General features: G+C 45.1%; 1 long non-coding RNA gene across 1 annotated transcript; it reads right to left on the minus strand.

Annotated features, from left to right (window-relative positions):
- Nucleotides 1-8,086: 8,086 nt before the first annotated feature.
- LOC142249469 (uncharacterized) lies at nucleotides 8,087-14,039 on the minus strand. The gene is made up of 3 exons (XR_012725060.1): nucleotides 13,954-14,039; nucleotides 13,682-13,804; nucleotides 8,087-8,533 (listed from the first exon to the last, which is right to left on the minus strand). It is a non-coding gene; the product is annotated as an uncharacterized LOC142249469 (long non-coding RNA).
- Between the last annotated feature and the right edge of the window lie 663 nt (nucleotides 14,040-14,702).

A 14,702-nucleotide genomic window follows, 5' to 3' on the forward strand; every position in this document is an offset into this window, starting at 1 on the left:
GCACCACCATCACGTCCACTTCCTTGTTCCTTGCCAATGCCCTTGCGCATTTTGCAATGCTGTGCTGACGTGTATTCACTACTTGTGCGTTATATCAAAGTTTCTGGAAATTGCACACAAGTGCACCTGTACGCTGCCACCAACAGGCACACACGTGCGGTTTTAAAAACCAAGCACGGACGCAATAAGAACCTAACAGGTTTTTTTGGGGAGCGACAATTACAGACAAGTCAGACACTATCTGGACTGTTTTACACTGTGTACACCAGCCCCAGATATGATGAAGGCTGGTATACGGTCACCACTACCCTGCCTGCCTGCCTGCCTGTATACTGGTACAATAGTCCTGACAAGGACTCTTTTGGTCACTAGCCTGTATTCAGACCTGGCTATACCCTGCCTGTATATAGCAACAATAGTCCTGAGAAGGACTCTGCTACTGTACTCCGACCTGGCTATACCCTGCCTGCCTGTATACAACTAGAATAGTCCTGAGAAGGACTTTTGGTCACACTGTTTGCAGCCCTGCAACTGAAAAAGCTATAAAGGGCCGCAAAGCTTTCCCTGAATCAGCGACACTCTCCCTGCACTGACAGTCTGGATAGCTGTGAGCAGAGCACAGCGCGCCGGCCGATATAAAGGCTCGGTCACGCTGTGCAGGCCGGCCAATCACTGCAATTCCACAACTAACAGGGCTGTGGCATTGCAGTGGTCTGCCAGCCAATCCCTGCATGAGGGCTGGCTCTCAAAAGAGCGCCAACATGCAGAAATGAAGACCACGAGTACAGCACGAGTATCGCGAGATTACTCGGTCCCCGCCGAGCAGCCCGAGTACAGCGATACTCGTGCGAGTACCGAGTAGTTACAAGCATGCTCGCTCATCACTAATAGATATATATATATATATATATATATATATATATATATATATATATATATATATTTGCATGCACCAACCATCATTCAAGTCAGCATATTCCAAAAAGAGCAATTGTTACACTTTATACACATATGAATAGGGTATTAATTCAAAAAAGGATTCTTGAGAGATTGTTATATATCCAAGAATCCCATTTTATCGACACCAAAATATCCATAAAGATCCTCTGAACTCCCCAACATGTGCAATTGTCCCAGGGTGGGGAGGACTATGTGATCCAGTATGTAAATTTATTGACCACTATCTCAAACCTTAGGTTTAGACCCTTCCCTCCTAAAGCAGAGATTTTATGGATTTTTTGGCTAAATTGGATGCAATCTCTTTGGATTCAGACATGATCTTACAGGAGATATTGAATCCCTTTACATATTATTTGGCATAAGGATGGTTTGAGAGCAGTTTATTTCTTTCTGGGGATGAGTAACTGGGATGACATTTTATGTGGGTTGATTTTTGAACTCCTAAAGTTCATTTTGACTCAAACATTTTTTGTATTTTATTATTAGCCCTCTTTCAGAAATAGGGCACTGCCATGGGTCCACAATGCGCCCTCTCACATGCAATCCTGTTTGTCAGTTACTGAGAGACTGTTTTTTTATGGTGTCTAGGCAGGTACCACTGACCATGTGCTGTGCCGATTTCCAGAGATGAGAGAATATATTCAAGCAGAATTGAATAGTACTTGAATTTTATCAAAATTATCATTGGAAAAAAATGTAAATTTTTTTATAATTTGCTCTGTGCAGTTTCATCAAAATAGTGGCGACTGGCTGGTATTTTACGGAACTGTAAAGCACCATCAGGTTAAATAAGAAAATCCTTTTACTCACCTCTCTGGCTCCGTCGGTCCTCATCGTCAGCTGTCTGGTCCTCAGCCTAATTTCTGATCCCCATTGCTCAAACTGAAATCCCAGGGTCTCTCATGTTAGCCGAGACTTCCGGCTCTGATGAGGGCTAGAAAGGTGCACATAAGGTCACGACGCACATCTTGACATCATCATGATGTATTGGCATTTTATAACTAGAGATGAGCGAACCTGTTCAGTTTGCGTTCTCCAAATTCAGATTCTGTACGAGCCTTGGCTGGTTCGTTCAGGCTTAAAAAGTCGGCAATGTTCGGTTAGTGTTCGTTTGCAGAAAACCCTCCATCACAGCCATGTCAAGCATTGGCTTGGCTGTGATTGGCCAGGGATATCACTGTAAAAAAGGAAGTAAAAGGGTTAAAGCACAAAATACTGCGAGTCTCCTCATGGCTGTAACTGGTCCCGTGGCTGTACTTCCGGGGTCAGTGATTATCCCTCATCCATATTCACTGCTTTCCTGACCTACCAGCGCCTTTAATTGGCTGCAGTCAGACCCTGCCCCCAGAAAGTATCTGTTATTAGTTGGAATCACAGAGCCTGTCGGCATGTGTATATCGTGGTATAACATAAATAAATATATTGGAGTAGGGTCTCCCCATCCATTGATACAAGAACAGGTAAAGCCCACGGTTACAAGCTGTAGCCACCAGCCGTGCGCTTATCTTGGCTGTGTATCAAAATAAGAGGAACCGCATGCAGCTTATTTAAAAAATTATTTAAATAGATAATTTTAAAAAATGGTATGTGGTCTCCCCAATTATGATACCCAGCCAAGATAAAGCCTGACAGCTGGGGGCTGGTATTCTCAGGCTGGGGAGACACATGGTTATTGCCCCCTCCAGGCTAAAAATAGCAGCCTGCAGCCGCCCAGGATTGCCGCATCCATTAGATGTGACAGTCCTGACACTTTACCCGGCTCTTCCCGATTGCCCTGGTGCAGTGGCAATTTATAAATCTGCAGCCTTTCAACAAGCTTTATGAGCAGCACCTGAACTCCGAAGTTGGACACACACTTTTTTAGGGGGTTCAAGGCCCGGACACCTGGTGTTGAGTATGACCCTCAAACTTTATCGTTCGGGTTCACTCATCCCTAGTCATAACCATATTTGCAAAATTTGCAAATTCTAAGAAACACTCTTGATTTTTTTATTTAATCATTAAAAACACAGCAAGAAATAATTGAACATTTTAATTATCCAGTGAAATAAAACCTCCTACCAGCGACCATTACCCGGTGTCATGGAACCAAATGATTTGGCAATCTTCTCATGCAGAATTGGGTAGTAAAGTCTACAAGGAAATCCTCCAATGTTCGCTACCACCCAGACGTAATAAAATGCAAGACTCAGCAGTGTTATTTAGGATATAATGACCTGAGTTCTGTCCCCGCGTTGCGCGGTAATATTAGATTATTGGCATGAAGGGTATATATTTATAAGCGGCGTGCTACCTCACCGTGAGCTTGTCAGGGTGTTAACGGCTCCTTTGTTGATAATTAGCTATAACACTGAATAACTGAGTGAACTACGCGGCTAAAAGTGCATATTCATATTGGAATGTGGAGATTAATTGTTATCTCAGCTCACTGTCACCAGTGACATTAAAGAGGTATTAAACGCCCGAACCGCGTGCAATTCTCAAATAGCTGAGTAATAGCAAAACTGCTCATGAGAAGGAAAATCTGCTACGCTACTGCTACAATGTAGCAAGAATAGGAGGCGATGTATACATTGTTTCTTTATCTTGTATGATACATTAAAGGGGAGGAAAACCCTGTGTGCAAACCCTAGTAGGGTATATACAGGTCCGTCATCATGGCATGACACCCATGACTGGTGTATGGGGCCCGGTGAAGAGGGGGGCCCAGAAGGGCCCGGGGTAATTACTTAGCTTTATTAAGTCTCGCGCTGGGCCTCCCTCTTCATTGGGCCTCAGTTACAGCTGCAGCAGAGGGGCCCAGCCATGTCGCTTTGCCCACTACACTGGCTAATTTGCAGGCAATGCCCATTTAACTGGCATCACATGCAAATTAGCCAGGTGCTGCAGGCAGGGTTAGTGGAGCAAAGCAGGGGACCGTTGTGTCATCCCACAGCCCAGTGTGCAGCAGCGCGATGAGGTCGTCATTCTGCGACCTCATTACACTGCGGCAGGCAATGTAGAGCCGCAGAGGTGTTGAGGACGCAGTGTGACGGGGTATGCGACAGAGCAGTGAGGGACGCCAGGCCAAGGAACAATCAAAAGGGCTTTATTGGAACCACAAAGATAAAGCACCAAACATAAATATAAATCCTTAAAGTCTGCAAGAAGTCAACAACAAAACAAAAGATCCAGGGGCGCCTCCCGGTATTCCAACACCAGGGAAAATATGGCAGTGGTCCTTATATGAGTTCCTTGAGTCCAACAGGGTGAACAACAAAACACAATCCCACGTGGCCACTGATCTCCAGCCTGTAACAGTCCATACATAGGATCTAGGATCCAGGCTCAGAAATAGATCCTAGTCCTTCTCCAGCTGAGTTCCAACTAACTGAGCTAACATGGGTCTCATTGTTCTTTTCTCCTGGGATCAGCCCCTAAGGCGGGCCCAACTCCGCCTGGACATTTGATGACATTTGATACATGAATGGACTTTAGACTCCTGGCTCTGTTCTGTTTACCAAGTTGTGGATTGGAGAAGTCCCATGCTGAGAAGAACAAACAATCCCCCACCAGTAGTACATACAGGACAGTCAAGGAGAGACAGACTATTACACCATGCGCACAGGCGGGGGAGGGACACACTGTTACACGCAGCAGCTGGCAGGGACAAGTAAGCACTCTGTGAGCTGAAGGCAGGAGCAGGATGATTGCTGGGCGTGGAGGGGGCCTGCCGACCCCAGCCCCTGCCTTTCTTCAGCTGGATGCGTGTCAGAGGGCATTGTGTGTGGGTATATTATACAGATGGGCAGTGTGGGAGAGATAATATGGAGAGGGGCGGTGTAGAGGGTGTACTACGAAGAGGGGTGGTGTAGGGGGTTTATTATGGAGAAGGGCAGTGTAGGGGTGTATTATTAATTTTCTGAGGGAAATGCTTCATTTTCTGGAACAACTTCAAGGGTGCTAACACTTTTGGCCATTCATTATTATTATTATTATTATTATTATTATTATTTATTTATAGAGCACCATTGATTACATGGTGCTGTACATGAGAAGGGGGTTACATACAAAATACATATACAAGTTACAGTAGACAGACTAGTACAGAGGGAAGAGGGCCCTGCCCTTGCGGGCTTACATTCTATAAGATTATGGGGAGGAGACAGTAGGTGGGGTGTAGGTGGGGCGGCAGCTCCGCACGGTGGTGGGGCGGCAGCTCCGCACGGTGGTGGGGCAGTGAAGTCATTCAAGGTTATAGGCATTTCTGAACAGATGAGTCTTTAGGTTCCGTTTGAAGTTTGCAAGTGTAGTAGATAGTCTGACGTGTTGAGGCAGTGAGTTCCAGGAGACTGGGGATATTCGGGAGAAGTCTTGGAGGCGGTTGCATGAGGAGCGAATGAGAGAGGAGGAGAGAAGGAGATCTTGGGAGGACCGGAGATTACGTTTTGGAGTGTAGCGAGAGATTAGTTCAGAGATATATGGAGGAGACAATTTGTGGACGGCTTTGTAAGTCAGTATTAGTAGTTTGAATTGGATACGATGGAAGATTGGGAGCCAGTGAAGGGACATGCAGAGAGGAGAAGCGGGGTGGTAGTGAGGCGAGAGGTGGATCAGTCGGGCAGCAGCATTAAGGATGGACTGGAGAGGGGCGAGCGTGTTAGCAGGGAGACCACATAGGAGGATGTTGCAGTAGTCGAGGCGGGAGATTATGAGAGCATGCACTAGCATTTTTGTAGATTGAGAATTGATGAAGGGACGGATTCTGGAAATATTTTTGAGTTGAAGACGACAGGAGGTGGTGAGGGATTGAATGTGTGGTATGAAGGACAAGACAGAGTCAAAGGTCACTCCGAGGCACCGAACTTTGGGTGCTGGGGAGAGCGTGATGTTATTTATTGTAATAGATAGATCAGGTAGAGAGTGTAGGTGAGATGGAGGAAAGATGATCAGTTCAGTTTTGGCCACATTGAGCTTTAGGAAGCGAGAGGAGAAGAAGGAAGATATAGCAGATAGGCACTCTGGGATTCTGGACAGCAGAGATGTGACATCTGGACCAGAGAGGTAGATCTGAGTGTCATCGGCATATAGGTGGTACTGGAAGCCATGGGACTTTATGAGTTGTCCCAGGCCAAATGTATAGATAGAAAAAAGTAATGGTCCCAGGACAGAGCCTTGAGGGACGCCAACAGAGAGAGGACGGGATGAAGAGGTTGTGTGGGAGTGGGAGACACTGAAAGTGCGGTTGGAGAGGTATGAAGAGATCCAAGAGAGGGCGAGGTCTCTGACACCAAGGGAAGAGAGGATCTGTAGTAGGAGGGAGTGGTCAACAGTGTCAAAGGCTGAGGATAGGTCTAGAAGTAGGAGTATGGAGAAGTGGTTGTTAGCTTTGGCAGTAAGTAAGTCATTTGTGATTTTTGTCAGGGCAGTTTCAGTGGAATGATGTGGACGGAAGCCGGACTGTAGGTTGTCAATTCATTATAACATCCTGTTACATTGCATATCTTTTACTGATCTCTAGTTACATTTGATAAGGAAAATAATTAATACAATTGTATATATCAGCTTTATAAAATAATGAATTGTTCATTTGAGCTATAGGAATCAATTAGCCCTTCAGCATCCCGGAATTTCCTGTAATCTCATGTTCTCTGAATAAAAAGTATTTTGAGGCTATCGGTCCTTGAAAACTAAGGATTGTTTATATATTGCTTACTATTTGTTAAATTGCTAGTACTGACATGCAACATTCTTTGGTCTGGGCAGAAACTTCATGTCTCTGAGACAGAATTCTGATTTAAGGCCTTGTGCACATGCTGCAAATTTGGTGCAGAAATTTCTTGCATTAAATCTGCACCTTCTGGCAGAAAAATGCACCAAAAAACTCATGCGGTTTTGGTGGTTATTTGAGGCTATGTACGCACGCTGCGGATTTACCACGCATTTTTTGCATGAAATGTGTCTAACATTGCTGCAGTCATTCCCCAGCAAATCCTATGGGTTTTAAAAAATGCTGTGCTCACACAGAGTTTTTTTATACCCGCGGATTAAGGCTATGTGCGCACTAGAAAGTGACTTTTTCTTAAGAAAAAACTGGACCCTCTAAAATAATCCCACACCCGTGTTTTTGCCGCGACTTGCCGCGCTCTTGTCGCGATTTGCCATGGTTTTGCCGTGGTTTGATGTGGATTTACCGCGGATATTCCGCAGGTTGGTCCCTGCGGATTTTTACCATTATCTATGGCAAAAACCGCAGGTACCTGCAGAAAAGAAGTGACATGCTCATTAATTCCGCAGCGGAAAATCTGCGGGTAAATCCACAGGTATAAAAAACACATTTTTTTAAAACCTATAGGATTTGCTGGGGAATTGACTGCAGCAATGTTAGACACATTTTCTGCAAAAAAATCCGGGACAAAATCCACTGTAAATCCGCAGCATGCGCACAGGGCCTTTAGAGGGTCTGGATTTTCCTTAAGAAAAAGTCACTTTCTAGTGCGCACATGGCCTGATGCAGTTTTTTCCCATACATTTTTTTTAGTGAAGTCAATGGTTGAAAAGGCTAAAAAATGCTGAAAATACCCCTCAAGATTGACATGCTGCAAAGAAAAAAAAAGCAACGTCTGCACAACACTTGAGAAATCTCCTAGACTTTCCTGGCTTCAGCACTGGCATGCAGATTTTGGTGCAGATTTTGGTGCAGATTTAATAAAAAATGCATTAAAAAATGCACCGTGTGCACAGGTCCAATTACTGCATTTTTTGGAACACATCAGATGACCTTTTTATATTTTATTTTTCCATCCCTTTTTAATTTTAATTCATATTCTAAATAAATGTTTTTCTTTATTCAAATCATTGGCGAAAACCGGATGTTTGCAGCGCAGATTTCCATCACATTTAATTACCGTAACTTTGCTTACAGTGGAGACACATAGGAAGGGTTTACCATAAAAAAAATATATAATATGGGAATGTTGAGATGTACGAGCGTCAAGCAATATTTATAAATAAAGACTATTATTATATTGTTTGTAGCATTGAGTACGGAAGGTAACGACCGTGGCTCAGCACAATGCTACTGTATGTATCCAACCACAGAAAAACAAACGTGTTCATAGAAACAGAATTTGGAAAAATATAAAAATATTTATCTTTTTTGAAGTCACAAGACAGATAAAAAACAGATTAAAAAGTGAGTCATCCAGTGGATGGCGTCTCAGCACAGCGGGAGGTGAACATGATATATATTGTCAGGGCCAGGTAGACGGGCAGACCCAGGAGGTGGATCCACTGGGCCGAACTCCTAGATGGTGGTAAGGGGTCCGGTAGCTGGAGCACTATAGGTAGCAGAACAGTCCGTGCACAGGAGTATAACGGAGAAGTCCCTGGGACTACGGAGTCACTGGTGGTAGTCCGGGTGACGCAGCTCAGGTTCGGAAGCCGAGAAGATGTCAGGCGGGGTCCGGAACCTTTGGAGCGAGATGACAGGTCACCGCAGGGATCCGAGATGGTACGGACTGTCAGGATGGCAGATGGACTGCGTTCGGGGTTCGGGATTCGGTCTGGACCGGATGGCGAGGCAGGCACGGCTCTACAAGAGAGATAGGTGAGTATATACACATATACACCAGGAGACCTGACTCCTAGCTTAAGAAACACGAAGATCAGGCCCCGCCCCCTTGGACATAAACCCCCTTTATACCCTGTACCTGTTTTGCATCATTTCCTGTTAATGGACGCTGGCCCTTTAAGAAAGGGTCAATGACCGCGCGCGCGCCCTAATGCGCATGCGCGCGGCCCGAGTGCCAGAAGCCAGAGCAGGAAGCTGCGAGGAGGAAGCAGCAGGGCCGGGATGGGGCTGTGAAGCCGACGGACGCCGGGTGCGGGGACCAGGACGCTGGGGACGCGCTGGGAAGGGGTGCTGGAGAGCGGGGAGCGGTGGTGACCGGACCAAGGAACCGGGAAGCGAGACGGGGGACCCGGGGAGCGTGACAGGTGAGCCGGAGGGCAGCACAGGGGACCCGGGGAGCGTGACATATATAGGGCTATAGAGCAGAACTATGGGCCGGAATAAGCTACAATTGTTATATGTATTGCAAAAGATATTGCACAGAAGAGAGTACGAAGGCAATAAAATACTGAATAACATAATTACCCAGTGCTGCACAAATCAGAAAGGTCTCCAGATCAGAATTATAGTCTGTAACACACATGCACAATAGGTAAGAAAACAACGTCATGGCCGAAAGTGTTGGCACCCTTGAAATTGTTCCAGCAATTGAAGCATTGCTCACAGAAAATTATTGCATTTACCTGTTTTTTTTCCTTTGTGTGTATTGGAACAACACAAATAAAAATGAGAAAAAAAGGCAAATTCAACATCATTTTGCATAAAACCCCACAAATGGGCATCCCCCTCAGTTGAATAATTGGTTGCACACCTTCTGGAGTAACTAACTTCCATCAGTCGCCTCCTATACTCGTCCACAAGCTTCTTCCTCCTCTCTCCTGGAATCTCGGACTCTTCTTTATATACTGCTCCAGGTCTCTCATATCTGAAGGCATCTTCTCTCTTCTCTCTCCTCTATTCTCTCTCCTCTTCTCTCTCCCCCTTCTCTCTCCTCTCTCTCATCTATCTCCTCATCTCTCTCTCCTCTTCTCTCTCTCTCCACTCTCTCTCTCCTCTCTCTCCTTTCCTCTCTCCTCTCTATTCTCCTCTCCTCTCTCTCCTCTTCTCTCTCTCCTCTCCTCTCTCTCCTCTCCTCTCCTCTTTCCTCTTCTCTCTCTCATCTCCTCTTCTCTCTCTCCTCTCCTCTCTCTCCACTCCTCTTTCCTCTTCTCTCTCATCTCTTCTCTCTCCTCTCTCTCTTTTCCTCTCCTCTTCTCTCTCTTCTCTCCTCTTCCTTCTCTCCTCTTCCCTCCCCTCTCCTCTCCTCCCCCTCCCCTCTCCTCTGCTCACCTCTTCTCCCAATTTTCAGATCTCGCCACAGGTGTCAATGGGATGTAGCTCCAGACTAATTGCTGCCACTTCAGAACTCTCCAGCACTTTGTTTCCATCCATTTCTGGGGCTTCTTGAAGTGTTTGGGGTCATTGTTTTGCTGGAAGACCCATGACCTAGGACACACACACCCAGCTTTCTGACACCGGACACTACATTGCCACCCAAAATCCTTTAATAATCTTCAGATCTCATGATGCTTTGTACACAGTCAAAACATCTCTGACCCTCCACCATACCTGACTGTAGGTGCTGTGTTCCTTTTGTTTTCTAGACCTCATTCTGTTTTTGGTAAACAATAGAATAATGTTCTTTTCCAAAAAGCTCTATCTAAAGGCCACTTTACACGCTACGATATCGGTACCGATATCGCTAGCGTGGGTACCCGCCCCCATCGGTTGTGCGACACGGGCAAATTGCTGCCCGTGGCGCACAACATCGCCCAGACCCGTCACACTACTTACCTGCCTAGCGACGTCGCTGTGACTGGCGAACCGCCTCCTCTCTAAGGGGGCGGTTTGTTCGGTGTCACAGCGACGTCACTAAGCGGCCACCCAATAGAAGTTGAGGGGCGGAGATGAGCGGGACATAACATCCCGTCCACCTCCTTCCTTCCGCATTGCAGGCGGGACGCAGGTAAGGAGATGTTTCTCGTTCCTGCGCTGTCACACGTAGCGATGTGTGCTGCCACAGGAACGAGGAACAACATTGTTACTGCAGCCGCAACGATCATCGAGATTAGAGGGGATGTCACCGATTAGCAATTTTGAACGTTTTTGCAACGATTCAAAATCACTAATAGGTATCACACGCAACGACATCGCTAAAGAGGCTGGATGTGCGTCACAAATTCCGTGACCCCAATGAGATCGCTTTAGCGATGTCGCAGCGTGTAAAGCGGCCTTTAGTCTCATCTGTCCACAGGATGTTTTCCCAGAAGGATTTTGGTTACTCACGTACATTTTGGCTTTTCTCTGTCTCTGTGTCAGCAGTGGGGGTCCTCCTTGGTCTCCTCCATAGCATTTAATGTCATTCAGATGTGGACAGATAGTTCTCGCTGACACTGATGCTCCTGAGCTGCAGGATGGCTTGAATATCTTTGGATCTTGATTGGTGCTTATCCACCATCCAGACTATCCTGCTTTACAACCTTTCATCAATTTTTCTCTGCAGGGAAATTTGCTACAGTGCCATGGGGTGTAAACATCATGATTTGTTGTGCACTGTGGACAAAGGAACATCAAGATCTCTGGAGATGAACATGTACTCTTGGACTGGTTGATATTTTTCAACCATTTTGTTTCTCAAGTCCTCAGACAGTTCTCTTCTCCTCTTTCTGTTCTCCATGTTTAGTGCGGCACACAGACACACAAGGCAAAGATTGAGTCAATGTTTCCTCTTTATATCTGGTTTCGGGTGTGATTTTCGTATTGCTCACAACTGTTACTTGCCACAAGTGAGTTTAAATGAGCATCACATGCTAGAATGTTGTCCTGCCTATTTTTGGGGTATTGTGTCAAATTATGTGCAGTTTGACTTTGCTTTTTTGTGCTGTTCCAATACACACAAAGGTAATAATATACATGTGTATAACAAAACGTGTGTGAATGCAATAATTTTCTGGCTGTAATACTTCCTTTTCTTGAACCATTTCAAGGGTGCCAACACTTTCAGCCATGACTGTATATATTGGGAGATAGTAAAATACTATACGTCCTGCTGGTGTGGAGCCAAACCTCAACAGCCTGCATTATATTCCAGAGCTGCACTCACTATTCTGTTGGTGCAGTCACTGTGTACATACAGTCAGGGCCAGAAATATTTGGACAGTGACACAAGTTTTGTTATTTTAGCTGTTTACAAAAACATGTTCAGAAATACAATTATATATATAATATGGGCTGAAAGTGCACACTCCCAGCTGCAATATGAGAGTTTTCACATCCAAATCGGAGAAAGGGTTTAGGAATCATAGCTCTGTAATGCATAGCCTCCTCTTTTTCAAGGGACCAAAAGTAATTGGACAAGGGACTCTAAGGGCTGCAATTAACTCTGAAGGCGTCTCCCTCGTTAACCTGTAATCAATGAAGTAGTTAAAAGGTCTGGGGTTGATTACAGGTGTGTGGTTTTGCATTTGGAAGCTGTTGCTGTGACCAGACAACATGCGGTCTAAAGAACTCTCAATTGAGGTGAAGCAGAACATCCTGAGGCTGAAAAAAAAGAAAAAATCCATCAGAGAGATAGCAGACATGCTTGGAGTAGCAAAATCAACAGTCGGGTACATTCTGAGAAAAAAGGAATTGACTGGTGAGCTTGGGAACTCAAAAAGGCCTGGGCGACCACGGATGACAACAGTGGTGGATGATCGCCGCATACTTTCTTTGGTGAAGAAGAACCCGTTCACAACATCAACTGAAGTCCAGAACACTCTCAGTGAAGTAGGTGTATCTGTCTCTAAGTCAACAGTAAAGAGAAGACTCCATGAAAGTAAATACAAAGGGTTCACATCTAGATGCAAACCATTCATCAATTCCAAAAATAGACAGGCCAGAGTTAAATTTGCTGAAAAACACCTCATGAAGCCAGCTCAGTTCTGGAAAAGTATTCTATGGACAGATGAGACCAAGATCAACCTGTACCAGAATGATGGGAAGAAAAAAGTTTGGAGAAGAAAGGGAACGGCACATGATCCAAGGCACACCACATCCTCTGTAAAACATGGTGGAGGCAACGTGATGGCATGGGCATGCATGGCTTTCAATGGCACTGGGTCACTTGTGTTTATTGATGACATAACAGCAGACAAGAGTAGCCGGATGAATTCTGAAGTGTACCGGGATATACTTTCAGCCCAGATTCAGCCAAATGCCGCAAAGTTGATCGGACGGCGCTTCATAGTACAGATGGACAATGACCCCAAGCATACAGCCAAAGCTACCCAGGAGTTCATGAGTGCAAAAAAGTGGAACATTCTGCAATGGCCAAGTCAATCACCAGATCTTAACCCAATTGAGCATGCATTTCACTTGCTCAAATCCAGACTTAAGACGGAAAGACCCACAAACAAGAAAGACCTGAAGGCTGCGGCTGTAAAGGCCTGGCAAAGCATTAAGAAGGAGGAAACCCAGCGTTTGGTGATGTCCATGGGTTCCAGACTTAAGGCAGTGATTGCCTCCAAAGGATTCGCAACAAAATATTGAAAATAAAAATATTTTGTTTGGGTTTGGTTTATTTGTCCAATTACTTTTGACCTCCTAAAATGTGGAGTGTTTGTAAAGAAATGTGTACAATTCCTACAATTTCTATCAGATATTTTTGTTCAAACCTTCAAATTAAACGTTACAATCTGCACTTGAATTCTGTTGTAGAGGTTTCATTTCAAATCCAATGTGGTGGCATGCAGAGCCCAACTCGCGAAAATTGTGTCACTGTCCAAAGATTTCTGGACCTAACTGTACATTACATTACTGATCCCTCATTGATCCTGAGTTACCTCCTGTATTATACTCCAGAGCTGCACTCTCTATTCTGCTGGTGCAGTCACTGTGTACATACATTACATTACTGATCCTGTACTGATTCTCAGTTACCTCCTGTATTATACTCCAGAGCTGCACTCACTATTCTGCTGGTGCAGTCACTGTGTACATACATCACATTACTGATCCTGAGTTACATCTTGTATTATACTCCAGAGCTGCACTCACTATTCTGCTGGTGAAGGGAGAGTTACCACTTACGATGACTCCCATGTTTTGTTGCGCCTCCTGCTGGTCACCCATTGCACAGGCTGTACAGGCTGTTGCCTGTCTCCCCCTCTGTCCAGGGATAACTTGGAATATTCATTACACAGCACATGTGATCTGAAATCATAAAGGATGAGTCTCAGACAAAGGCTCCCATCTCTTCCCGGTGTAAATTGCATTTTTATGGATGGGTCATATACCTCAATTTATTAAGTAAATCACCGGAGAAATAAGAGCAAGAAGAGACACTTAAGTCACTTAATTACCTTGATTAAGATTCCGTAGTAAGTACGCAATGGTTTAATCAAGTACATTGCAGAAATGCTGAAAAGCCGTATTAGGAGCCCGTGTCTCATTCTGTAGATGGAAAGTGTCCAGTGAGTTTCGGAGGCCGCTTCATTTCCCCGGTCATCGAAAAAAAAAATGTGAATGATGGAATGTGCTCTGTAATGGGAGAACCTTAAATTATACAAATTAGTCCTATTAGGCAAATTTCTAATCAATAGCTGTAAAGTGATGGCTGTGGGGCCGCAGCGCGTCGCTCACACCGAAGATCCAAGAGGAGCAGAGGAAAAGGTTCGTAAGCCAAGAAGACAGGAGCTGACAATAGGCGATGACTCTCCATCAGTATTAACCCATGGTTGGGTCATGGCAAGTGAAGATCATGTGCTCTGATGTCAGCCATTGCTGTAATGATCATCCCACCTGATACTGTTACAGGGCTAGGAACTGCAGGACACTGAAAGCCTGGCATTAGTGCTCAGTGGATCTGACGAAATGTAAATGTTCGTCTGAATTTGGCAAGGACACTTAATTCACATCAAGTTCACTCCATGTGTATCGAATGTAAACTATTATGTGAAAAAATTATACTCACCAGCCCTCACCTGTCCTGCTCCTGCCATCAGCGCTCTGGTCCAGGCATGTTGTTCTGTCCAGACAATGGAGCGTTCCTTAATGGCCCATATTCAGCATCTTCCAACACTCATAATCTTCTGTACCTTACAGTGCCTGA

The sequence above is a fragment of the Anomaloglossus baeobatrachus genome, chromosome 8, assembly GCF_048569485.1.
Source record: "Anomaloglossus baeobatrachus isolate aAnoBae1 chromosome 8, aAnoBae1.hap1, whole genome shotgun sequence".
Taxonomy (NCBI): Eukaryota; Metazoa; Chordata; class Amphibia; order Anura; family Aromobatidae; genus Anomaloglossus; species Anomaloglossus baeobatrachus.